This window comes from Mobula hypostoma, chromosome 26 (assembly GCF_963921235.1).
Source record: "Mobula hypostoma chromosome 26, sMobHyp1.1, whole genome shotgun sequence".
Taxonomy (NCBI): domain Eukaryota; kingdom Metazoa; phylum Chordata; class Chondrichthyes; order Myliobatiformes; family Myliobatidae; genus Mobula; species Mobula hypostoma.
The window spans coordinates 39931496-39952210 of record NC_086122.1 but is presented as its reverse complement, the minus strand read 5'-3'; the positions used below and the strand labels follow the sequence as shown (position 1 = coordinate 39952210).

Genomic DNA, 20715 nt, shown 5'->3' with positions numbered 1-20715 from the left:
CTGATGAACTATAAATAAAAACTGTTTGCAGTCAGTATGAATGCCTTTGGCCACCATTACTTGTATACTTTGGCTTCTGGTCTTGTGTTCAAATCTTTCCATTGTCTGAGTTTCACATGATCCCATTTAATAGCTGGCTTGGTTATTATAAATCCAGAAATGACATTGCTTTTAACTAACGCAAAGTAGTCATATCATTTGAGAAAACAACTACAGGTGCTGGAAATATTTAAAAAATTGAAAATGCTGGAAATATTCAGTGGCTCAAAGCATGGAAGAAAGAAAATAGAGTTAATGTTTTTGGTTGACGATCCTTCATCGGACTGAAACATTAACTCATCTTTTCTCTCCATAGATGCTGCTTGACCTGCTGAGTATCCCATCCTTTCTTTTGCACAGGCTACCACTTTCCTGGTTGATTATTACAAGTTACAATCAGCCATTTATAACACAGCTAGGGATCCCACAATGCAATGGTGAGGGTGTGGCCTCAGGCCAGTTACATACTGCAGAATTCAACACATTTTATCCACTTAAACTTTGTTACATGGTATGTTCAAGCACTTGTGTTCATTCAGGCGGTGAGGTTACTCAAGAAAGTGTTTGAAACCTTTGTGTCTTTGCCTAGTGTAGCATGAAGAACTCACATCCATAGGCAGGAAGGTCAGTAATAGAATTCAGATAGACAAATAAAAGGGCACACAAGACTTGCTTCCATCGGCATCTTGGTCACACGAGTGTATCAGACAAGAGAGCCTGTTTGGTCACAGGAGTGTATCAGGCAAAGAGCCCGTTTGGTCACATGAGTGTATCAGATGAGAGAGCCTGTTTGGTCACAGGAGTGTATCAGGCAAAGAGCCCGTTTGGTCACACGAGTGTATCAGGCGAGACACCTTATTTGGTCACAGGAGTGTATCAGGCAAAGAGCCCGTTTGGTCACACGAGTGTATCAGGCGAGAGAGCCTGTTTGGTCACAGGAGTATATCAGACGAGAGTGTTAACACACGGATGTGTTTAAACTAAGTAGTTGGGGGAGAGGAGAGGAAATATAAGGATGGAGTTAAAGGGAAAGAGAGAATAAGGAAAGTTAAGAAAGACAACAGAATTAACGGGGCAGAAAGCTCAGGAAGGGATCAGAGAGTGTGGCCAAGTGCAATCGGAATCGATGTGAAAAGTGAGGGGAGTAATGGATTAAAAGTATTATATATGAATGCACGGAGTATAAGAAATAAAGTGGATGAGCTTGAGGCTCAGTTGGAAATTGGCAAGTATGATGTTGTAGGAATAACAGAGACATGGCTGCAAGAGGACCAGGGCTGGGAAATGAATATTCAGGGTATAAATCCTATCAAAAGGACAGACAGGTGGGCAGAGGGGGAGGGGTGGCTCTGTTGGTGAGGAATGATATTCAGTCCCTTGTGAGGGGTGACATAGAATCAGGAGATGTAGAGTCAGTATGGATAGAACTGAGAAATTGTAAGGGCAAAAAGACCCTAATAGGATTTATCTACAGGCCACCAAACAGTAGCCTGGATATAGGGTGCAAGTTGAATCAAGAGTTAAAATTGGCATGTCGCAAAGGTAATGCTACAGTTGTTATGGGGGATTTCAACATGCAGGTAGACTGGGAAAATCAGGTTGGTACTGGACCCCAAGAAAGGGAGTTTGTGGAGAGCCTCTGAGATAGATTCTTAGAGCAGCTTGTACTGGAGCCTACCAGGGAGAAGGCAATTCTGGATTTAGTGTTGTCTATTGAATCAGATTTGATAAGGGAACTCGAGGTAAAGGAGCCATTAGGAGGTAGTGACCATAATATGATAAGTTTTAGTCTATAATTTGAGAGGGAGAAGGGAAAATCGGAAGTGTCAGTATTGCAGTTGAACAAAGGGGACTATGGAGCCATGAGAGAGGAGCTGGCCAAAGTTGACTGGAAAGATACCCTAGCAGGGATGACAGTGGAACAACAATGGTAGGTATTTCTGGGAATAATATTGAAGGTGCAGGATCAGTTCATTCCAAACATGAAGAAAGATTCTAAGGGGAGTAAGGGGCGACCGTGGCTGACAAGGGAAGTCAAGGACAGTAGAAAAATAAAATGTGGATAAATGTGAGGTTATCCACTTTGGTGGCAAGAACAGGAAGGCAGATTACTATTTGAATGGTGTCAAGTTAGGAAAAGGGGAAGTACAACAAGATCTGGGTGTCCTTGTTCATCAGTCACTGAAAGTAAACATGCAGGTACAGCAGGCAGTGAAGAAAGCTAATGGCATGTTGGCCTTCATAACAAGGGGAATTGAGTATAAGAGCAAAGAGGTCCTTCTGCAGTTGTACAGGGCCCTGGTGAGACCACACCTGGAGTATTGTGTACAGTTTTGGTCTCCAAATTTGAGGAAGGACATTCTTGCTACTGAGGGAGTGCAGCGTAGGTTCACGAGGTTAATTCCCGGGATGGCAGGACTGTCATATGCTGAAAGTTTGTATACACTGGAATTTAGAAGAATGAGAGGGGATCTGATTGAAACATACAAGATTATTAAGGGATTGGACACGCTAGAGGCAGGAAACATGTTCCCGATGTTGGGGGAGTCTAGAACCAGAGGCCACAATTTGAGAATAAGGGGTAGGCCATTTAGAATGGAGTTGAGGAAAAACTTTTTCACCCAGAGAGTTGTGGATCTGTGGAATGCTCTGCCTCAGAAGGCAGTGGAGGCCAGTTCTCTGGATGCTTTCAAGAAAGAGTTAGATAGAGCTCTTAATGATAGCGGAGTAAAGGGATATGGGGAGAAGGCAGGAACGGGTTACTGATTGTGGATGATCAGCCATGATCACAGTGAATGGCGGTGCTGGCTCGAAGGGCCGAATGGCGTACTGCACCTATTGTCTATTGTCTATTGAGAGAGCACGTTTGGTCAGACGAGTGTATCAGGTGAGCGAGCCTGTTTGGTCACAGGAGTCTATAAGACAAGAGAGCCTGTTTGGTCACACGAGTGTATCAGACGAGAGAGCCTGTTTTGTCACAGGAGTGTAATAGGCGAGAGAGCCTGTTTGGTCACAGGAGTCTATAAGACAAGAGGGCCTGTTTGGTCACAGGAGTGTATCAGGCGAAGAGCCTGTTTGGTCACAGGAGTGTATCAGGCGAGAGAGCCTGTTTGGTCACACAAGTATATCAGGCAAAGAGCCTGTTTGGTCACACAAGCGAGTTAGGCCAAAGGGCCTGTTTGGTTGTACGATGGAATTAGGCCAAAGTGCCTGTCTGGTAACATGAGCAAGTTAGGCCAAAGGGCTTTTTTAATTGCATGAGTGTGTTAGGCTGAAGAACCTCTATGGTTGCATGAGTAAATTAGGCCAAAGAGCCTGATTTCTGTGCTGTATTATTCTGTGACTCTATAACTATAAGGGACTACAGATGCTGGAATCGAGAACAAGAACCCAACTGCTGGGGGAACTCTGTGACAGCAAAATCTGTGCAGGAAAATGGACAGTTGACATTTTGGATCTAGACCTTCATCTGGACTGAAAGATAGAGTGGAGGTATAAAGAGGTGAGTGGAGGGGGTGCAGCAAGAGTTGGTGGATCCAGGTGAGAAGTGATTTGGAATTCAGATAATTGGGAGATGTTATGAATCGTATGCAGTGAGTCCTGAAAGGAAGAAAGAAGCAGGTTCAGTTCTGTGATTTTCCTCCAGGTGCTCTGGTTTCCTCCCACATTTCAAAAGACGTATGTGTTAGTAGGTTAATTGGTCACTTTGGTGTAATTGGATGGTTCGCAATTGTTGGACTGGAAGGGTGTTACCATGTTGTCTTTTTAAATACAATAAAATAATATTGTAACTTTAAAAGGGTATTGAGAAAGGAATGTTTGTTGGACTGTAGGGTAGGATGTGTAGAATTGGACTTATTAGGTTGTATAGGCATAATGGGCCAAGTATCCATTTTTAATGCTGTGATATACAATGCCATTTTAATCAAATATTTTCCCAGATGAGTTGTGAGACACAATAAAAATAACGTCCTCAGTCTGGGAAATTAGCAGTGTGTAGTTTCCCAATGATCAATGAATTCCTCTCCCCTACTGAACTTCGTTGTCAATTGTCCTCATGCAAATGTCACATTGGACTTTCATTAAAGTGGGGTTCTGATACTTTGAATAAGGCTGGTGATGAATAAAATCGGTAGCAAATATATCTTTAATGTAACACCAAATGCGATGCATTTCCTGTTCTGGGTCATATGTAGCTTTAAACATGTCCGTTTTTTTTTTACTCATTTGGGCTTTCTTAATGGAAAAAAAATTATGCAGCCGGAAGATCGAAGCCACAGTGTTTCGCTGTCAATATTCAGGTTGAGTATGTATGTTCTATTTTTACTCACTGTCTGTGAACCAGTTTCCTGTTTATACTCAATAACTGGTGGGCGTTCATTTTACCTGTGGCTGATCCCCAACCATAGACCATTTCCGAACAGCTATTTTTAAATACTTCCTGAAATGCAAAACATTATCTCATTCTCTTATCAGATTTGCAGAAGGGAAATGCGAATGGTGCAATGCCTCTGCTTCCCACCAATGGGTATCTACCATGTAATCTACCAGCCCTTGCCTAAACCCCAACAGATGCTTGACAGTTTAGGTCTGTCTTCCTTGGAGTTTAGATGAATGATTATTGACCTTATTCAAACGTACATGCTTCTCAGAAGATTGGCAAGGTAGATGTAGAGATGTTTCTGCATGTGAGAGCCACCAACAAGGATTTATAATTACAAAGTCATTTACTAGGGCTCGTAATTGAAACGGAAGTGTGTAGAATTTTCTGTCAGAGGGTAGTGCATCTTCTAGAGAGTGGTAAAGGCCATATCATTAGATATATTAAAGGTGGCAATCAAATCAGAATCAGGTTTAATATCTCTGACATATGTTGTGAAATTTGTTGTTTTGCAGTAGCAGTACAGTGCAATATATGAAAAAACTTGCAATTGCAGTAAAAAATATGTAAAAAATTTAATTAAATGTGGTGTAAAAATGTTTAAAAATGGTGAGATAGAGTTTTATAGGTTGGTTCATTGTCTGTTCAGAAATCTGATGGTGTGGGAGAAGAAGCTGTTCCTAAAACATTGAGTGGAAGTCGTCAGGCTCCTGTACTTCTTCTTTGATGGTAGCAATGAGAAGAGGGCATGTTTTGGGTGATGGAGTTCTTAATAATGGATGCTGCCTTCTTGAGGCATTGCCTTTTGAAGGTGTCTTCCATGCTGGGGAAGCTAGTGCTCATGATGGAACTGGCTAAGTTTACGACCCTTTGCAGCTCCTTCTGATCCTGTGTAATGGCCCTTCCATACCAGGCAGTGATGCAACCAGTTTAGACATTTGCTAGAGTACTTGGTGACATACCAGATCTCCTCAAACTCCTAATGAAATACAGCCACTGTTCTGTCTTTGTAACTGCATCAATATGTTGGATAGATCTTCGGAGATGTTGACACCCAGAAATGAGTAAGGTATCTGAATGATTAAGGAATTGAGTGTTATGGGGAACTAGCACAGGAGGGGAGAGGTGTTAAGACCACCATAGATTGGCCGTGACCATATTGAATAGTGTTGCAAGCTTGGGGGCTGGGTGACCAACTCCTCCTGTTTCCTCGTGTTCCTGTAAATCCAAGTTACTGCTGCTGGAAGTACAGTATAGTAGACCCAATTTTTGCCATTAAAATAATGGGTGTACTCCTGTCAGTGCATCAACCATTCAACATCTCACCACGTTAAGGAAGTCCTGAGGTGCTAATTTCCTCAAGTGCTGAACTCTTTGTGCCAATTATCTATTTATTAATGACCATAAGAAAGTGGGAGCCAGAGGAAGGAACTTGTTTCCTCAAGCCTGCCCTGCTGTTCACTGTAATCATGACTATCCCCAGAAAAATCCTAACAAATCTATTTCCTCTCTAAAGAGCCCCAGTGATCATGCCTCTTTAACCCTCTGGGTTACAGTTTGGATTTGCCAGAATAGATCCTCCTCCCCTCCGGTGTTTTCTCCCGTTATGCTCTGAAAACTTTATTGAATAGCTGAACATAGGTGGGACAACATAGGCCATTGTTGTATAATTGCCATAATTGAATTGGTGTTCTGGCACCAATATTACAGTATGTATTGAATAAGTGTGAAAGATGTTTTTTAAAAAGAGGGGACTGCAGTGAGCAATCAGGGTGTCTGTTATATCATTTGTAATAAAGCTGATCACTAATATTGAGTTATTTCCAGGCACTCTATTACTCTCTGCATTTTTCATTTTTTTAAGTTTAATATTGTCTATCCTACCTCAATGTCCATTTACATTGGGTCCCATGTGGGCTGAATGTTACATCTGTGGCCTCCCATTCTAATTCAATTCTGCTGTCAGATGTTGTCTTTGTGGAATTTACAAGCGTGTTTGCCCCTAGTAGTCTGTACTCTAATAAGACTGGTAGGTTAATTGGCTGTAGCATGTTCTCTCTTGCTTTCTCAGACACCCTACCCCCCAAAGCCTGGAATTGCTGCCCGAATTTTGCCGAAAGTCACACTAACTGAGGCAGGGTGCAGATGGTTTATTCCAGGCGTGTCTCAGATAGCCCACTCCCAAAGCCTGGAATCGCTGCCTGAGGTTCACCCACAGTCACGCTAACTGAGGCAGGGTACAGATAGTCTATCCCAGACAAATCTCAGACAGCTCACCCCCAAAGCCTGGCTTAGGCTTTACCAGTGGTCAAACCTGTTAATTCATTTTAGATTCTTTAAATATCTCTGTATTTTAAAACTACAGCAAAATCTTCAAAAATACTTTATTCAAATGTAAAGATTATTAAATAATTAAAACCATTAAATGGAAGCAAAATAGTTTACATTAACAGTAGTTTGTCTTTCTCTTCACTTCATAATGCAGAGGCCTACAATTGCAGGAAGATCAATAGTGTCTCAGAGCCCATGCTGGATCAAGCCTGGCACAGATTCTGGAATTGACCCCACAGTGGTGCAGCTCGTGGAGCTGCTGTCTCACAGCTGTAGACACCCAAGTTTAGTCTTGGTCCAGGATGGGTGTCAAAATGTGGTTTCCTTTGGGTCTCTAGCTTCCTCCCACATCCCAAAGACGTGTGGGCTGGTAGGTGAACTAGCCATTATAAATCACCCACAGTGTGTGGATGAGAGGTAGAATCTGAGGGCTGAAGGTTGTTGAAAAGAATAAAGAAAATGGAACTTGTGTAAAATCAGTGAATGATAGTCACAGAATCATGCAGCACAGAAGTGGCCTTTCAGACAATCTGCTTCAAACCGACCAATATTCCTACCTAAGCTAGTCCACATTTGGCTCAGGTACCTCTAAAACTTTCCAACCACAAACCTCTCCAAGTACCTTTCAAGTTGGTCTGGGCTTGGTGCAGCAAAGGGCCTTTCTCTGTGCTGTGTGTGTGTATGACGTTGTTTGGTAAGAATCCCATTAGGACAGTGAGCTGACAGGTTTGATGGATGATACCAGTTAGAACCAATGGTGAAAGTTAGCAGAAAGCAGTCCAGATTTGGGTGAGTGGCAAACTGTGGACTGAAGGCTTGGAAATGAAGGGTTGGACTTGACATTGATAAGTATTTGACCCTGACTGCATTATGCAATTAGATTACAGCCTTTAGGCAGCTTCCTGCTATCTGCAGTTATTTGTAATAACTATTCAAATTCTAAGTATTTCTTGAGGGAAGTGCATTTGCTTCATTTTAGATTAACATTGGCTGCTCTCTGCTCTTGAAGTAGAAAGCAGACTTTCGTGTGCTGTGAGTCTTTAACACCAGATGAAAGTCACACAAGACGGGAACCTGACCAAATGAATGCGAGATGAAGATAGAACCTGCAGCCCCTTCCTATGAAGGTCTTCAGGCAAGGCCTGTCACAGTAGATCAGCAGCAGTCCTACAGAGATGAACAGATGAGATTCATGACTTTCTTGTTGCTTTCTCTGGGGGAGAACTGGATCGCTCCATAAATCTGAGTTCAGCTTATTGCTTTCCATTAATATTTCTGACCTTTCCTTATTTTCTGCATTTGCTTTTAATGGTGGGATGGTGGGAGGTGCTAAACAAAACGTAGCTCAGGATTGTAATACTTCAGAAACTTTCCAACTGGTACTTGTGGAAATCTTTACCTACAACCATCGAGCTCCTGAACCAGCGTGGATAACTTGACTCACCTCCATTTTGAACTGATTCCACAACCACTGGACCCACTTCCAATGACTCTACAACTCATATTCTTCATATTATTTATTTGTTTTGTGTTTATTCATTTATGTATTTATTTTACCTTGCACATAAGTTGTTTGTCAGTTTTTGTTTGTATGTGTTTTTTCATTGATTCTATTGTATTTCTTTGCTCTGCTGTGAATAGCTGCAATAAAATGAAGCTCAGGGCAGTATATGGTGATAATAAATTTACTTCAAACTTTGAACTTTGACTCTCCTCTCCCAGCTAAACCATTTATTGTTATGGAACGTAATCAAAACAGAGGCTATAGATGGCCAGAATCTGACCAACAGTCCTGAACCTGCAGATGACAGCCCACCACTAAGTCAAAAGTTGTAGTTCAAACTCCACACCAGGTTCTCAGTATAATATGCAGATTAACACTTCACCACGGTCCTGAACACATTACTTCAGGCTTCCGTTAAGCTCAGACCCTGCTTGTCCTGGCTAACATATTGAATTCAGCATATAACCTCCTCACTGTTTGTGGACCCTTGCTGTGCAGAGACTGGACATCTGCATTTTCCCACAGAACAAGTGACATAGGGGTGAAATTTCTGCTCTGGGGATGAAAATTATTCTTGTTTGGAGATGTATTTCCACTCAGAGGCTGCCGCAGCCTGTGTGTCCAGGGAGCATCTTAAATTATACGATTTTATGGAAAATGCTAAATGAGTTTATTACTGTCACATGTGCTAAGGTACAATGAAAAAATGTATTGCATCGAAAAACCTCAATATATTTATGAATAATCATTAAGATTGATTATTACAACTAAAAATAGCTTTTTCACAGCTTGAATCTGCAACTGTATTTTTAATTATTGGAAATAATTAGGAAAACAACCATTTGCTCTTTATATTCAAGTGCAATAAGTTTCTTTTAATTCCTACAAAAAATTCAAAAGACTTTATAAACTGCTAATTAATGTCCATGTGGTGAAAGAAGATGATTTAATTTTTGGAACTTCCTGAAAAAGGTCTGGAAGTGAGCTCAATTCGTGGAAATTCTGAAATAATTGTAAAGAAGTGGGACTTTATTCTTGATCATGTTGGTTCTGGAAGAAAGGATAGCATGGTGGTGTAGTTACTGCCACAGTGTCCCAGATTCCACCCTCTATATCATGAATGTAAATTATGTTAGTTAAATACATCTGGGGGAAAAAGGCAAACATCAGTGATGGTGACCAAGGAACTCCTCGATTACCATAAAACGCTGCTTCCTCACCAACAGATGCACGACTGTAGTTGACTGTTAATTGCTCTGACATACCACTCTGTTCAGGTGTAACAAGATTTGGCAGTAAGTACAGATCTTGCGGATGATGCAAGTAAATCTTCTCTGTAAAAGGTTTTCAAAACATTTATCTATCAGATTAAAAGGTAAAGATAACAGGTTTAGGGAACCTTGGTTTTCAAGAGATACTGAGGCCCTGTTTAAGAAAAAAGGAGGTGGATAGCAGGTATAGGCAGGTAGGAACAAATGAGGTGCCTGTGGAGTATAAGAAATAGAACAGAACACTTAACAAAGAAATCAGGAGGGCTAAAAGAAGACATGAGATTGCCCTAGTAGACAAGGTGAAGGAGAATCCTAAGGGATTCCACAGATATGTAAATAGCAAAAGGATTGCAAAGAACTAAATTGGTCCTCTGGAATATCAGTATGGTAAATATGCATGGAGCCAAAAGAGATGGGGGAGATTTTAAATGGATTTTTTGCATCTTATTTACTCAGGAGACAGACTCAGAATTTATAGAAGTGAGGCAAGGCAGCAGTGAGGCCAGGAACCTTACATAGAGGAGGGGATGTTTGCTGATTTGAGACAAATTAGTGGACAAATTAGGGCTTGACAAGATGTTGCCTCGCACCCTGTGGGAGGCAAGTACTGAAACTGCAGGGGCCCTAGCAGAAATGTTCCATGTTCCATGTTCAAGAAAGGCTCTAAAAATAAACAAAGAAATTATAGGCTGATGAGCCTGACATCAGTAGTGGGAAAGTTATTGCAAGGTTTATGAGTATTTGGATAGAGATGGACTGATTAAGAATAGTCAGCATGGCTTTGTGCGTGTATCCTTGGATGTATTTTAAAACCTGCCAATCTGTAACTGTGCTGCCTTTATCTATCTTATTCCGTATACCGCGTGCATTCAATTATTACACCCTCAATCCTGTATCTGTAACCCTTTTTGATTCTGTTCCCATGTCACACTTCACTCATCCCACTGACTGCAATTTTACCCTTCTTGACAGTCTCACTACAGACTGACTTTGCCTGTATACCGACTGCCACAACCGCAGCCCTATCCCTACCATTCCCAGCACCCTGCCAAATTGGTTTAAACGCTCCACAACAGCTCTAGCAAACCTGCCTACAAGGATATTGACACACAAAAATGCTGGAGGAACTCAGCAGGCCAGACAGCATCTGTGGAAAAGAGTATAGTCGACATTTCCGTCCCAGGTCTCGGCCCAAAAAGTCAACTGTCCTCTTTTCCATAAATGCTGCCTGGCCTGCAAGGCTCCTTTTTTAAATCTTTCCTCTGCTGATTTGACCAAAAAAAGATGTTTCTGCTGCTTAAAGCTCTTGAACTGTGGTGCAGAGAGTTAACAATTGTGGGTCTCAGTTCAAAGTAGAATTCAAGGTAATTAGACATAAGGGGAGAAGAGAGGCACCTTGGCTAACTGAAATCTACAATGTCAGTCTTGGAACATTTCACTTAACCCACCCCTCCACCTTCAGGACGATTTGTCTTGTGGGGGTGGGGGGTGGATTTGCTGGGAAAGGGATTTCCTGGTTTCCACACTTTGTGTGTACCAGTGCTTCCTGCTATCACCACTGAGTCTAATTATAACATATCGTAATTCCTCTTTTACGTTGGACTCCCTCCCTATTGCTACATATCTAGTCACTTTATTTACTTGACCTAATTATTTAAATTAGATAATCCTTTAATCTTCTGTGCAAGCCTAGTTTGTGCGGCCTATCCTTATATTTCATAATCAACACTTTTTCAGTCTGATCAGCATTACAAAGTACGACATTGATTTCAGCATAGCAAGATCCCACAGAAAATAATGATCAGAAAATCTTTTATTTTTGTCTTGTTTGAGGAGTAAATATGGTTCAGACCAGTTGACATAAGCTGGTTGGAGCAGCATTCAGATGAGGCATTCTATTTTGATGGAAGTCTTCTTCAATAACTTATCTCAAAAAAATGTAATGATGTAAAACCCTGAAATAACACTTTAAGAAGGATTCCCTCGTAATGGGAAGTTCAAACACCATACGGTTATTCGTATGCAGGCCACTATTCATTTCCTGTTGGTTCCCAGCTTCTCCTGAGTAAATGCTGATCAGGGGGAAACTATACTCCCTCTGAGACAGAAAGGGTTATTTCAGTAGAGGAGGGCTTCCCAATTTTTTAAGCTATGGAGCCCTACCATTCACCGAAGGATCAGTGGACCTCAGGTTGGGAACCCCTGCAATAGAGGAGCAAGAGAGCGCAGGTGTTGGAATCCAGAGCCACAAACATTAGATAATAGAACAGTGCAGTTCAGGAACACAGCCATGATGTTGTTTCAAGCTAATGTAACTGTTACTGAGATGCCTAACTAAACTAACATCTACTGTATTTACACAATGTCCATATCACTCCATTCACTGCACAGTCATGTGGCTTTTCCCCGGGTGCTCTGGTTTCCTCCCAAAGTTCAAAGACGTAACGGGTAGCTTAACTGGTCATTATAAATTCTCTCATGATTAGGTTAGGATTAAAATGGGGTTGCTGGAGGTTGCTGGGGCAGCACTGCTTGAATGGTTGGAAGGGCCATGCTGTATCGCTAAATAAAAATACAAAAGGAAATAAAATCTAAGAGCCTCTTAACCCCTTTTGTCACTCTACACGTTAGACTTCATGTTTTGTTTCTTTAAGGCAGCTCATTGGACACAGTGTGTGATTTCAATCATGGTTAAGACATCTGTTGATCAAGTGAGTTTCAGAGGAGAGTAGGCAGTGACTACAAGGATGACACAGAGGTTATTTTCCATTAAAAATAAGGTTACTGAAGACTAGACTAGACACAGAGACATATGGAAAGTAATCTTTTAGCTTTGTATGGAAAGATTTTGTGAATGAAAATGTAACAATAATTAGATTTTCCACCTATTCATTATTAGCAGTAGAAAATCAACAATAATATGCTGAAATGGTGAAGAAAAATTCACTGAGGTGCAGAAAATGTGGAAACAAAGAGGGAAGTGAATGTAGTTGCGGAGGGTCTATCAGCACACGGAGAAAGAGGGAGAGTTATATATGCCTATCTTTCTTGCAGCAGTCTACAAACATTAGATTTAGCATTAAAGGTGCTGTCCAAGATTTCTGCAGAAGAGCACCAAATGAGGGGCACACTTTTCGTCATTTAGTTGTGACCTACTGTCCTGAGTCTCTCGGCTTGTTAAGCAAATGCAGTTCCTCCATTTTAATATTGGCATGCTTGAGCTCAAATCACTCCATGACTTTCAAAGTTCAAAATAAATTTATTATCAAATTACATATATGTCAACGTTGTCTTATTCTCTGAATCCTCTAACTGTCTTTGAACCTCAAACCCTCCACAAGATCTCCATGCTCCTCCATATCTTGCCTCTTATCTATCTCTAGCTATCTATATCTTTGATGGCCACATCATCAGCAATTGAGGCCTTAAGCTGTGGAACTTCTTAACCTTCCTCCTTTTACCCTCCCGTCATGTCCAAGCACTTTTGGTCACTCATCCTGATATCTCTGCTTGACCTTCTGTCCGTTACTATTTTTATGAAGTACCTATTGCCATAAAACACTCTACTTAACGAGGTTTTACAGATGTCAAGCATCCTCAAGTCTTAACAAAATGTGAGCAGTTACCACACACACTTGCTTCTAGCCGAGAGTGTGACGTCAATAGTGAGAGCGTCCACTTCCTACACTTAACCACATCCTGGGGTTTTCTTTGTCATTGTGATAAAGGCTAAATATTGCACAAAGATGCTAAATTTAGATTGCCTCCTGCTGATTCTGACTTGCGTGGGCCACGGGCAGGGATGTGAATGGGCGTTGTGAAATGCCATTTTTGGTTTCTCACTTCCACTGTGTGATATGCAGTATTAGACAGTTCACCAGCTGAATAGGCGTTTCCCCCCCCCCACCTTTCTTTTGAAAACCAGAACCAGTCATGTTTCCTAACTGAGAAAGGGAGAAGCAGAAAAATATCGAGCATGGTTTATTTTTTGCTCCTCTGCCAGATAGCATGGTTGCATAGAGGTTAACGCAACCCCATTACCCCTCAGATCTGGAGCTTAATCCTGGTGTTCTTTTTAAGGAGATTGTACATCCTCCCCATGGAATGTATGGATTTTCTCCAGGTGCTCCGCTTTCCTCTCACATTCCAAGGACGTAGCAGTTGGTAGGTTCATTGGTCATTGTAAATTGTCCTGTGATTGAACTAGGGTTAAATCGGGGGTTGCTGGCGGTGCGGCTCGAAGGCTGGATGTGTTGACTCCATTCTGGATCTCTAAATAAATAAATAATCATTTGAAGGCTGTCATTGTTGTGGAATAAATAAGCATTCTTTGGTCAGTATGAAAGACAGAAATATTGCAAGACGAGCATACGGGACCATGGACTGATAACAACGGATTATTGGATAACATAGAAACATAGAAACATAGAAAATAGGTGCAGGAGTAGGCCATTCGGCCCTTCGAGCCTGCACCGCCATTTATTATGATCATGGCTGATCATCCAACTCAGAACCCAGCCTTCCCTCCATACCCCCTGACCCCTGTAGCCACAAGGGCCATATCTAACTTCCTTTTAAACATAGCTAATGAACTGGCCTCAACAGTTTGCTGTGGCAGAGAATTCCACAGATTCACCACTCTCTGTGTGAAGAAGTTTTTCCTAACCTCGGTCCTAAAAGGCTTCCCCTCTATCCTCAAACTGTGACCCCTCGTTCTAGACCTCCCCAACATCGGGAACAATCTTCCCGCATCTAGCCTGTCCAATCCCTTTAGGATCTTATACGTTTCAATCAGATCCCCCCTCAATCTTCTAAATTCCAACGAGTACAAGCCCAGTTCATCCAGTCTTTCTTCATATGAAAGACCTGCCATCCCAGGAATCAATCTGGTGAACCTTCTTTGTACTCCCTCTATGGCAAGGATGTCTTTCCTCAGATTAGGGGACCAAAACTGCACACAATACTCCAGGTGTGGTCTCACCAAGGCCTTGTACAACTGCAGTAGTACCTCCCTGCTCCTGTACTCGAATCCTCTCGCTATAAATGCCAGCATACCGTTCGCCTTTTTCACCGCCTGCTGTACCTGCATGCCCACTTTCAATGACTGGTGTATAATGACACCCAGGTCTCGTTGCACCTCCCCTTTTCCTAATCGGCCACCATTCAGATAATAATCTGTTTTCCTATTTTTGCCACCAAAGTGGATAACTTCACATTTATCCACATTAAATTGCATCTGCCATGAGTTTGCCCACTCACCCAACCTATCCAAGTCACCCTGCATCCTCTTAGCATCCTCCTCACTGCTAACACTGCCACCCAGCTTTGTGTCATCCGCAAACTTGGAGATGCTGCATTTAATTCCCTCATCCAAGTCATTAATATATATTGTAAACAACTGGGGTCCCAGCACTGAGCCTTGCGGTACCCCACTAGTCACCGCCTGCCATTCTGAAAAGGTCCCGTTTATTCCCACTCTTTGCTTCCTGCCTGCTAACCAATTCTCCACCCACACCAATACCTTACCCCCAATACCATGTGCTTTAAGTTTGCACACTAATCTCCTGTGTGGGACCTTGTCAAAAGCCTTTTGAAAATCCAAATATACCACATCCACTGGTTCTCCCCTATCCACTCTACTAGTTACATCCTCAAAAAATTCTATGAGATTCGTCAGACATGATTTTCCTTTCATAAATCCATGCTGACTTTGTCCGATCATTTCACCGCTTTCCAAATGTGCTGTTATCACATCCTTGATAACTGACTCCAGCAGTTTCCCCACCACCGACGTTAGGCTAACCGGCCTATAATTCCCCGGTTTCCCTCTCCCTCCTTTTTTAAAAAGTGGGGTTACATTAGCCACCCTCCAATCCTCAGAATAAGTGTCAGCCTAGCATCAAATTCTGATTCTAAGATCACCTCCATGAATGAAGTGGCCTTTCCATTCAAGGCCATCTTTGTTTTTCTTCTCTATATCTTCCCTTACTTCATAGAATCATAGAAATCTACAGCACATTGCAGGCCCTTCAGCCCACAATGTTGTGCCGACCATGTAACCTACTCTAGAAACTGCCTAGAATTTTCCTACTGCATAGCCCTCTATTTTTCTAAGCCCCATGTACCTATTTAAGAGTGTCTTAGAAGACCCTGTTGTGTCCACCTCTACCACTCTCTCTGGTAGTGCTTTCCACACACCTCTGTGTAAAAAACTTACCTCTGACATCCCCCTTGTACCTACTTCCAAGCACCTTAAACCTGTGTCCTCTTGTATTACCCATTTCAGCCCTGGGAAAAAACTTCTGTCTATCCACACGATCAATGCCTCTTATCATTTTATACACCTCTATCAGATTAGCTCTCATCCTCCATCACTCCAAGGAGAAAAGACCAAGTTCACTCAACATGTTCCCATAGGCCATCCTCTCCAATCCAGGCAACATCCTTGTAAGTCTCCTCTACACCCTTTGTATAGTATCCACATTCTTCCTGTAGTGAGGTGACTAGAACGGAACACAGTACTCCAGTTGGAGTCTAGCTAAGATCTTATATAGCTTTAACATTATCTCATAGCTCTTGAACTCAATCCCATGGTTGATGAAGGCCATCACATCATACGCTTTCTTAACAACACTGTCAACCTGCGCAGCAGCATTGAGTGTCTTATGGATACTGACCCCAAGATCTCACTGATCCTCCACACTGCCAAGAGTCTTACCATTAATAATATATTCTGTCTTCAGATATGACCTACCAAAATGAACCACTTCACACTATCTGGGTTGTACTCCATCTGCCACTTCTCAGCCCAGTTCTGCATCCTATCGATGTCGCACTGTAACCTCTGACAACCTTCCAGACTATCCACAACACCCCCAACCTTTGTGTCATCAGCAAACTTGCTAACTCACCTTTCTACTTCTTCATTCAGGTCATTTATAAAGATCACAAAGACGAGGGGGAACAGTGATGTCCCTGCGGAACATCACTGGTCACTGTCCTCCATGCAGAATATGAACTATCTACAATCACCCTTTGCCTTCTGTGGCAAGTCAATTCTGGATCCACAAGGCAAAGTCTCTTTGGGTCCTATGCCTCATTTCTAATTCATTTTCAAATTGCTTACTCCCTGATGGTAGAGTGACTGGTATGGTTAAAATCATACCTCACACAAAGAAAGATGGTTGTGGTTGTTGGAAGTCAATCTTTCCAGCACCACATCAAGTGCTCTTCGGGGCAGATTCCTGGACTAATATCTTTTGAAGTCTGATGATATTCCCCAGATAATCGGAATTACTTGGTTTGCTTTCTTCATAGTGAACTTAGAATATACAACAGTACAGAACAGAAGCAGGACCTTCAGCGCACTGCATTGTTCCAAACTAATTAAAAAAGTAATTAAATGCTTAACAAAACCCATCCCTTCAAAGTTCAAAGTAAATTTATTATCAACGTATGTACATGTCACCATACACTACCCTCAGATTCATTTTCTTGCAGGCAATCATGGTAGAACAAAGAAATATAGTATCAATGAAAAACCACGAAAACTGACAAGCAACAAATCTGCAAAAGAAGACAAACTATATAAACACAAAAAAATCCAAAAACTGCTGAGAACATATGTTGTAGAGTGAGTCCATAAGTCCATGGGTTGTGTTCTGCTTACAAAATGTCCATATTACATATCTCTGTATGTGCCAATCTAAAAGCTCTTTAAATGCCTCTATGTGTCTGCCTCCACCACCACCTCTGACAAAACACATGAGACAACTAGAACTCCTTGTGCTCCCCCCCCCACCCCCATTTTAAGTGCATGATCTCTACTGTTAGACATTCCAGTCCTGGGAAAATGCTGTTTGTCTACTCTCATAATCTTATAAATCTCTATCAGATCTCCCCTCAGCTCCTGAGAAAACAACCAAGTCTGCCCAACCTGTCGTTATAGCACTTGCCCCTTCATGCAGGCAGCACCCTTGTAAACCTCCTGTGCGCCCTTCACATCCTTCCTACAGTGGGGTGACCAGAATTGAATGCAATATTCTAGATGTGACCAGACTAGAGCTTTATAAAGCTGCTGCGTAATTTCCCGACTGTTGACCTCAGTGCCTCAGTGCCATATGCCATTGCTAGCTCATTGTTATATTATTTTTCAACTCACTGCATTGGAGCCAATGACGAGTGGCTGCTGGAGAAGCCCTGAAAGGATCCGTGTGTATTGCCAGTGACTCCCTGACTGAGATCTCTTATTTTAACACCACAAACACCCATACTTAACCTGGACGTTTAGTGTCATGAAGATCTCGAATTAACTATTGCACAAAGTTAATCAATCAAAGGGAGCCTAATGCAAGTCAAGTTAAGTTCATTATGATGTGCACAAGTGGTCATTGTAAATTGTCCTGTGACTAGGCTGGTGCTAATTTGGAGGCCTGCTGGGTGGTACGGTTCAAAGGGCGGTAAACCCCTGCTTTGCACTGTATCTCTAAATAAATACGTAACTGTACAGTGAGGTACATGTACAATGAAAACCTTTTTTGTATGAGATTCACAGGCACGTAGATACAGAGAAGACACACAATATAAGCTGGAATCAGAATCAGTTTTATTATCACTGGCATACAGTCTGTTGTGAAATTTGTTGTTTTGTGGCAGTAGCACATTGCAAGGCATAGAAATATACTATATCACAATAAAAATAAAATAATGTAGTAATCTACATAAATTATTCATAAATATTATTATACATCAATTATATCAAGACAGTCAAGAAAGAGAAAAAAGGCAAAACTTTGGAGCAAAAAAAAAGACATAATCCTTTGTTGTGGAAGGGGGGGAATTTAATTTTCAATTTACCTTATTAAAAGTTCATTTTTCATGGTATTTTCTTCCCTGTTTAACTTCTCTTCCTTTAAAAGGCTGCCTGTTTTAAGTGTGGCCCAGAGTAGAAACCTTGGAATATTTTACTACTTTAAAGATGCTCCATAAATGCAGTTCAGGAACATTTACCTCCTCAACCCTTCTCTTCTCTTCTCTTCTCTTATCTTTCCCTGAGATTGTGGTTCATTGTTGGTGTAACTCCAATATGTCTTTAGTCCACAATTAGTGAATATATTTGGCCAATTTGGTGTTAATAACATGTTGGAAACCCATTTGGAGTTGCTAACTCAGTGCCTTAAAGTGGAAATCTGTGGAAAATTAGTCTGATGGGGCTGACCATGACTGGGGGAGTGCAGTACTACAGAGGTCCTGGGAGTGGATCATTTTCAGCTGCAGCACCTGGCCATCTCTCAGCCCAGAACATAATGATATCAGCTGAAACACTGAGGCAATAAAATGAAGAAAGTTGAGAAACAGTTATATATGTCACTAATAAGGTGAAGTTAATTCTGCTGAGATTTGCAACAAACCTTTTGGATTAGTGGAGAGAAGAACTTTTAAAAATTTGCACTTTTAATCTTAAGGGTATAAGAATGTGATGATTATATTTTGAAGAATCTACTTTGAGTTTCGGGGAATCTGGTGAGAGGTCTCCAGAAGAATGCCTGCTTTGTGATCTTGCTACAAGAATGGTAGAGATATTTTATTCCAGTATTGACAACAAACACTTAATGATATTGTGTTTTTTTTTTCTGTATCCACAGCCAAAGCAAGAAATCTGAATGACTGTTAAGAATCCCATGCATGGAGAAAGAGAATAAATCTGTATGAATTACAGGATAAACCAAAAGGTAAATAAATTCTACGTTGGTGTTTAAACAATGGTTTTTATTGACTCCTGATGGTGCGATGGGTCACCAGCCTTGCAGGAATGTCTTTGACATGTTGTTGCATTTCTGTATTAGAACCTAATGAATTGCACTGTCCCTGGTCAAGAACTGCCAGTTGATTTTTGTCTATTGCAAAACTGGTGTTTTACTCTGCTGACTGTACTTTTTTCCGTAGATGCTACCTGACCTGCTGAGTTCCTGCAGCATTTTGTGTGTGTTACTTTGATTTCCAGCATTTGCTGATTTTTTCTTGTGGTGTTTTACTGTTGTGTTTTTCATTGATAGAGAGGTACCCATATATGCACACATTAATGTGCACATGGTTGTCTGCTCTATCTGGTGAGTGCTAGGATTTTGAATTGAATTGAACTGACTTTATTTAATACATTCTTCACATATGTGAGGAGTAAAAATCTTTACGTTAAATCTCTGTCTGAATGTGCAAATTATAGTAATTTGTAAAAAAAAATAGTATGTGCACTAAGATACACAACAGAACAGTCAATATAGCTTAGAAATACAATTGTGTCAGCGTGAATTAATCAGTCTGATGCCTTGTGGAAGAAGCTGGCCTGAAGCCTGTTGATCCTGGCTTTAATGCTGCAGTACCATTTCCCAGTTGGTAGCAGCTGGAACAGTTTGTGGTTGGGATGACTCGGGTCCCCATTGATCTTTCGGGCCCTTTTTATGCACCTGTCACTGTAACTGTCCTGAATAGTGGGAAATTCACATCCACAGATGCGCTGGGCTGTCCGCACCTGTCAGTCAAGACTTTTGTTGCAGTTAGCAATATTGGGAGCATTATCACAACTGCAGAGCACAGAATCATTGCTGTATGTGGGTATGTTGTTAAAGGAAGTGATGAACATTGGAAATGGGAGGTTTCATATCGGGATTATTGATGTAACTAGGGAGTTCTGGAAATTTTATTGTCGCTAATTTCATGGAAATTATCCTACTGAAGTTGAGAGTTCAGTTAGTGCCTTAATCTTCCCATTCCACGGATGTCTTTGTGCATTTTGTATGTTCTCTGTGTGTTTCTGTGGGTTTCATCTGAATGCTCTGATTGCCTCCCATCCTGAAGATGTGATGGTGGGTTAATTGGCTACTGAAATGTACCACTTAGTTGTGGGTAAGTGGTAAAATACAAAGAAGGGAGAGAATAAATTGTAAAAAGCCAGCTGCTGGAGCAGCTCAGCAGGTCAGTCAGCGTCTGTAGAGGCAGAGGGAATAAGTTGCAGAGTTGAAAGAAAATAAGGACAGTGGTCCTTCGGGGACTGTTCCGCTGGGAGCTGAACACAAGAGCCAAATATATTCCTGTCGTGTAAAAGCTCTTTGATAGTGATATTGTCACATTTCAATGTGACCTCAAAGGAAAGTGATTAACTCACGTTTCAATTCTCTCTCATTTCAGAACTT

At 41.5% G+C, this 20715-nt stretch overlaps 1 protein-coding gene across 5 annotated transcripts in view; it reads left to right on the top strand.

Annotated features, from left to right (window-relative positions):
* The window catches only part of LOC134338232 (transcription factor HIVEP3), a 698117-nt gene that overhangs the window by 337822 nt on the left and 339580 nt on the right, over positions 1–20715 (top strand). For all 5 annotated transcript variants that reach the window (XM_063033927.1, XM_063033932.1, XM_063033926.1 and 2 more), the window contains one exon: positions 19171–19257. The gene's annotated coding sequence lies outside the window, so the exon portion shown is untranslated. The remainder of the gene's footprint in view (positions 1–19170; positions 19258–20715) is intronic.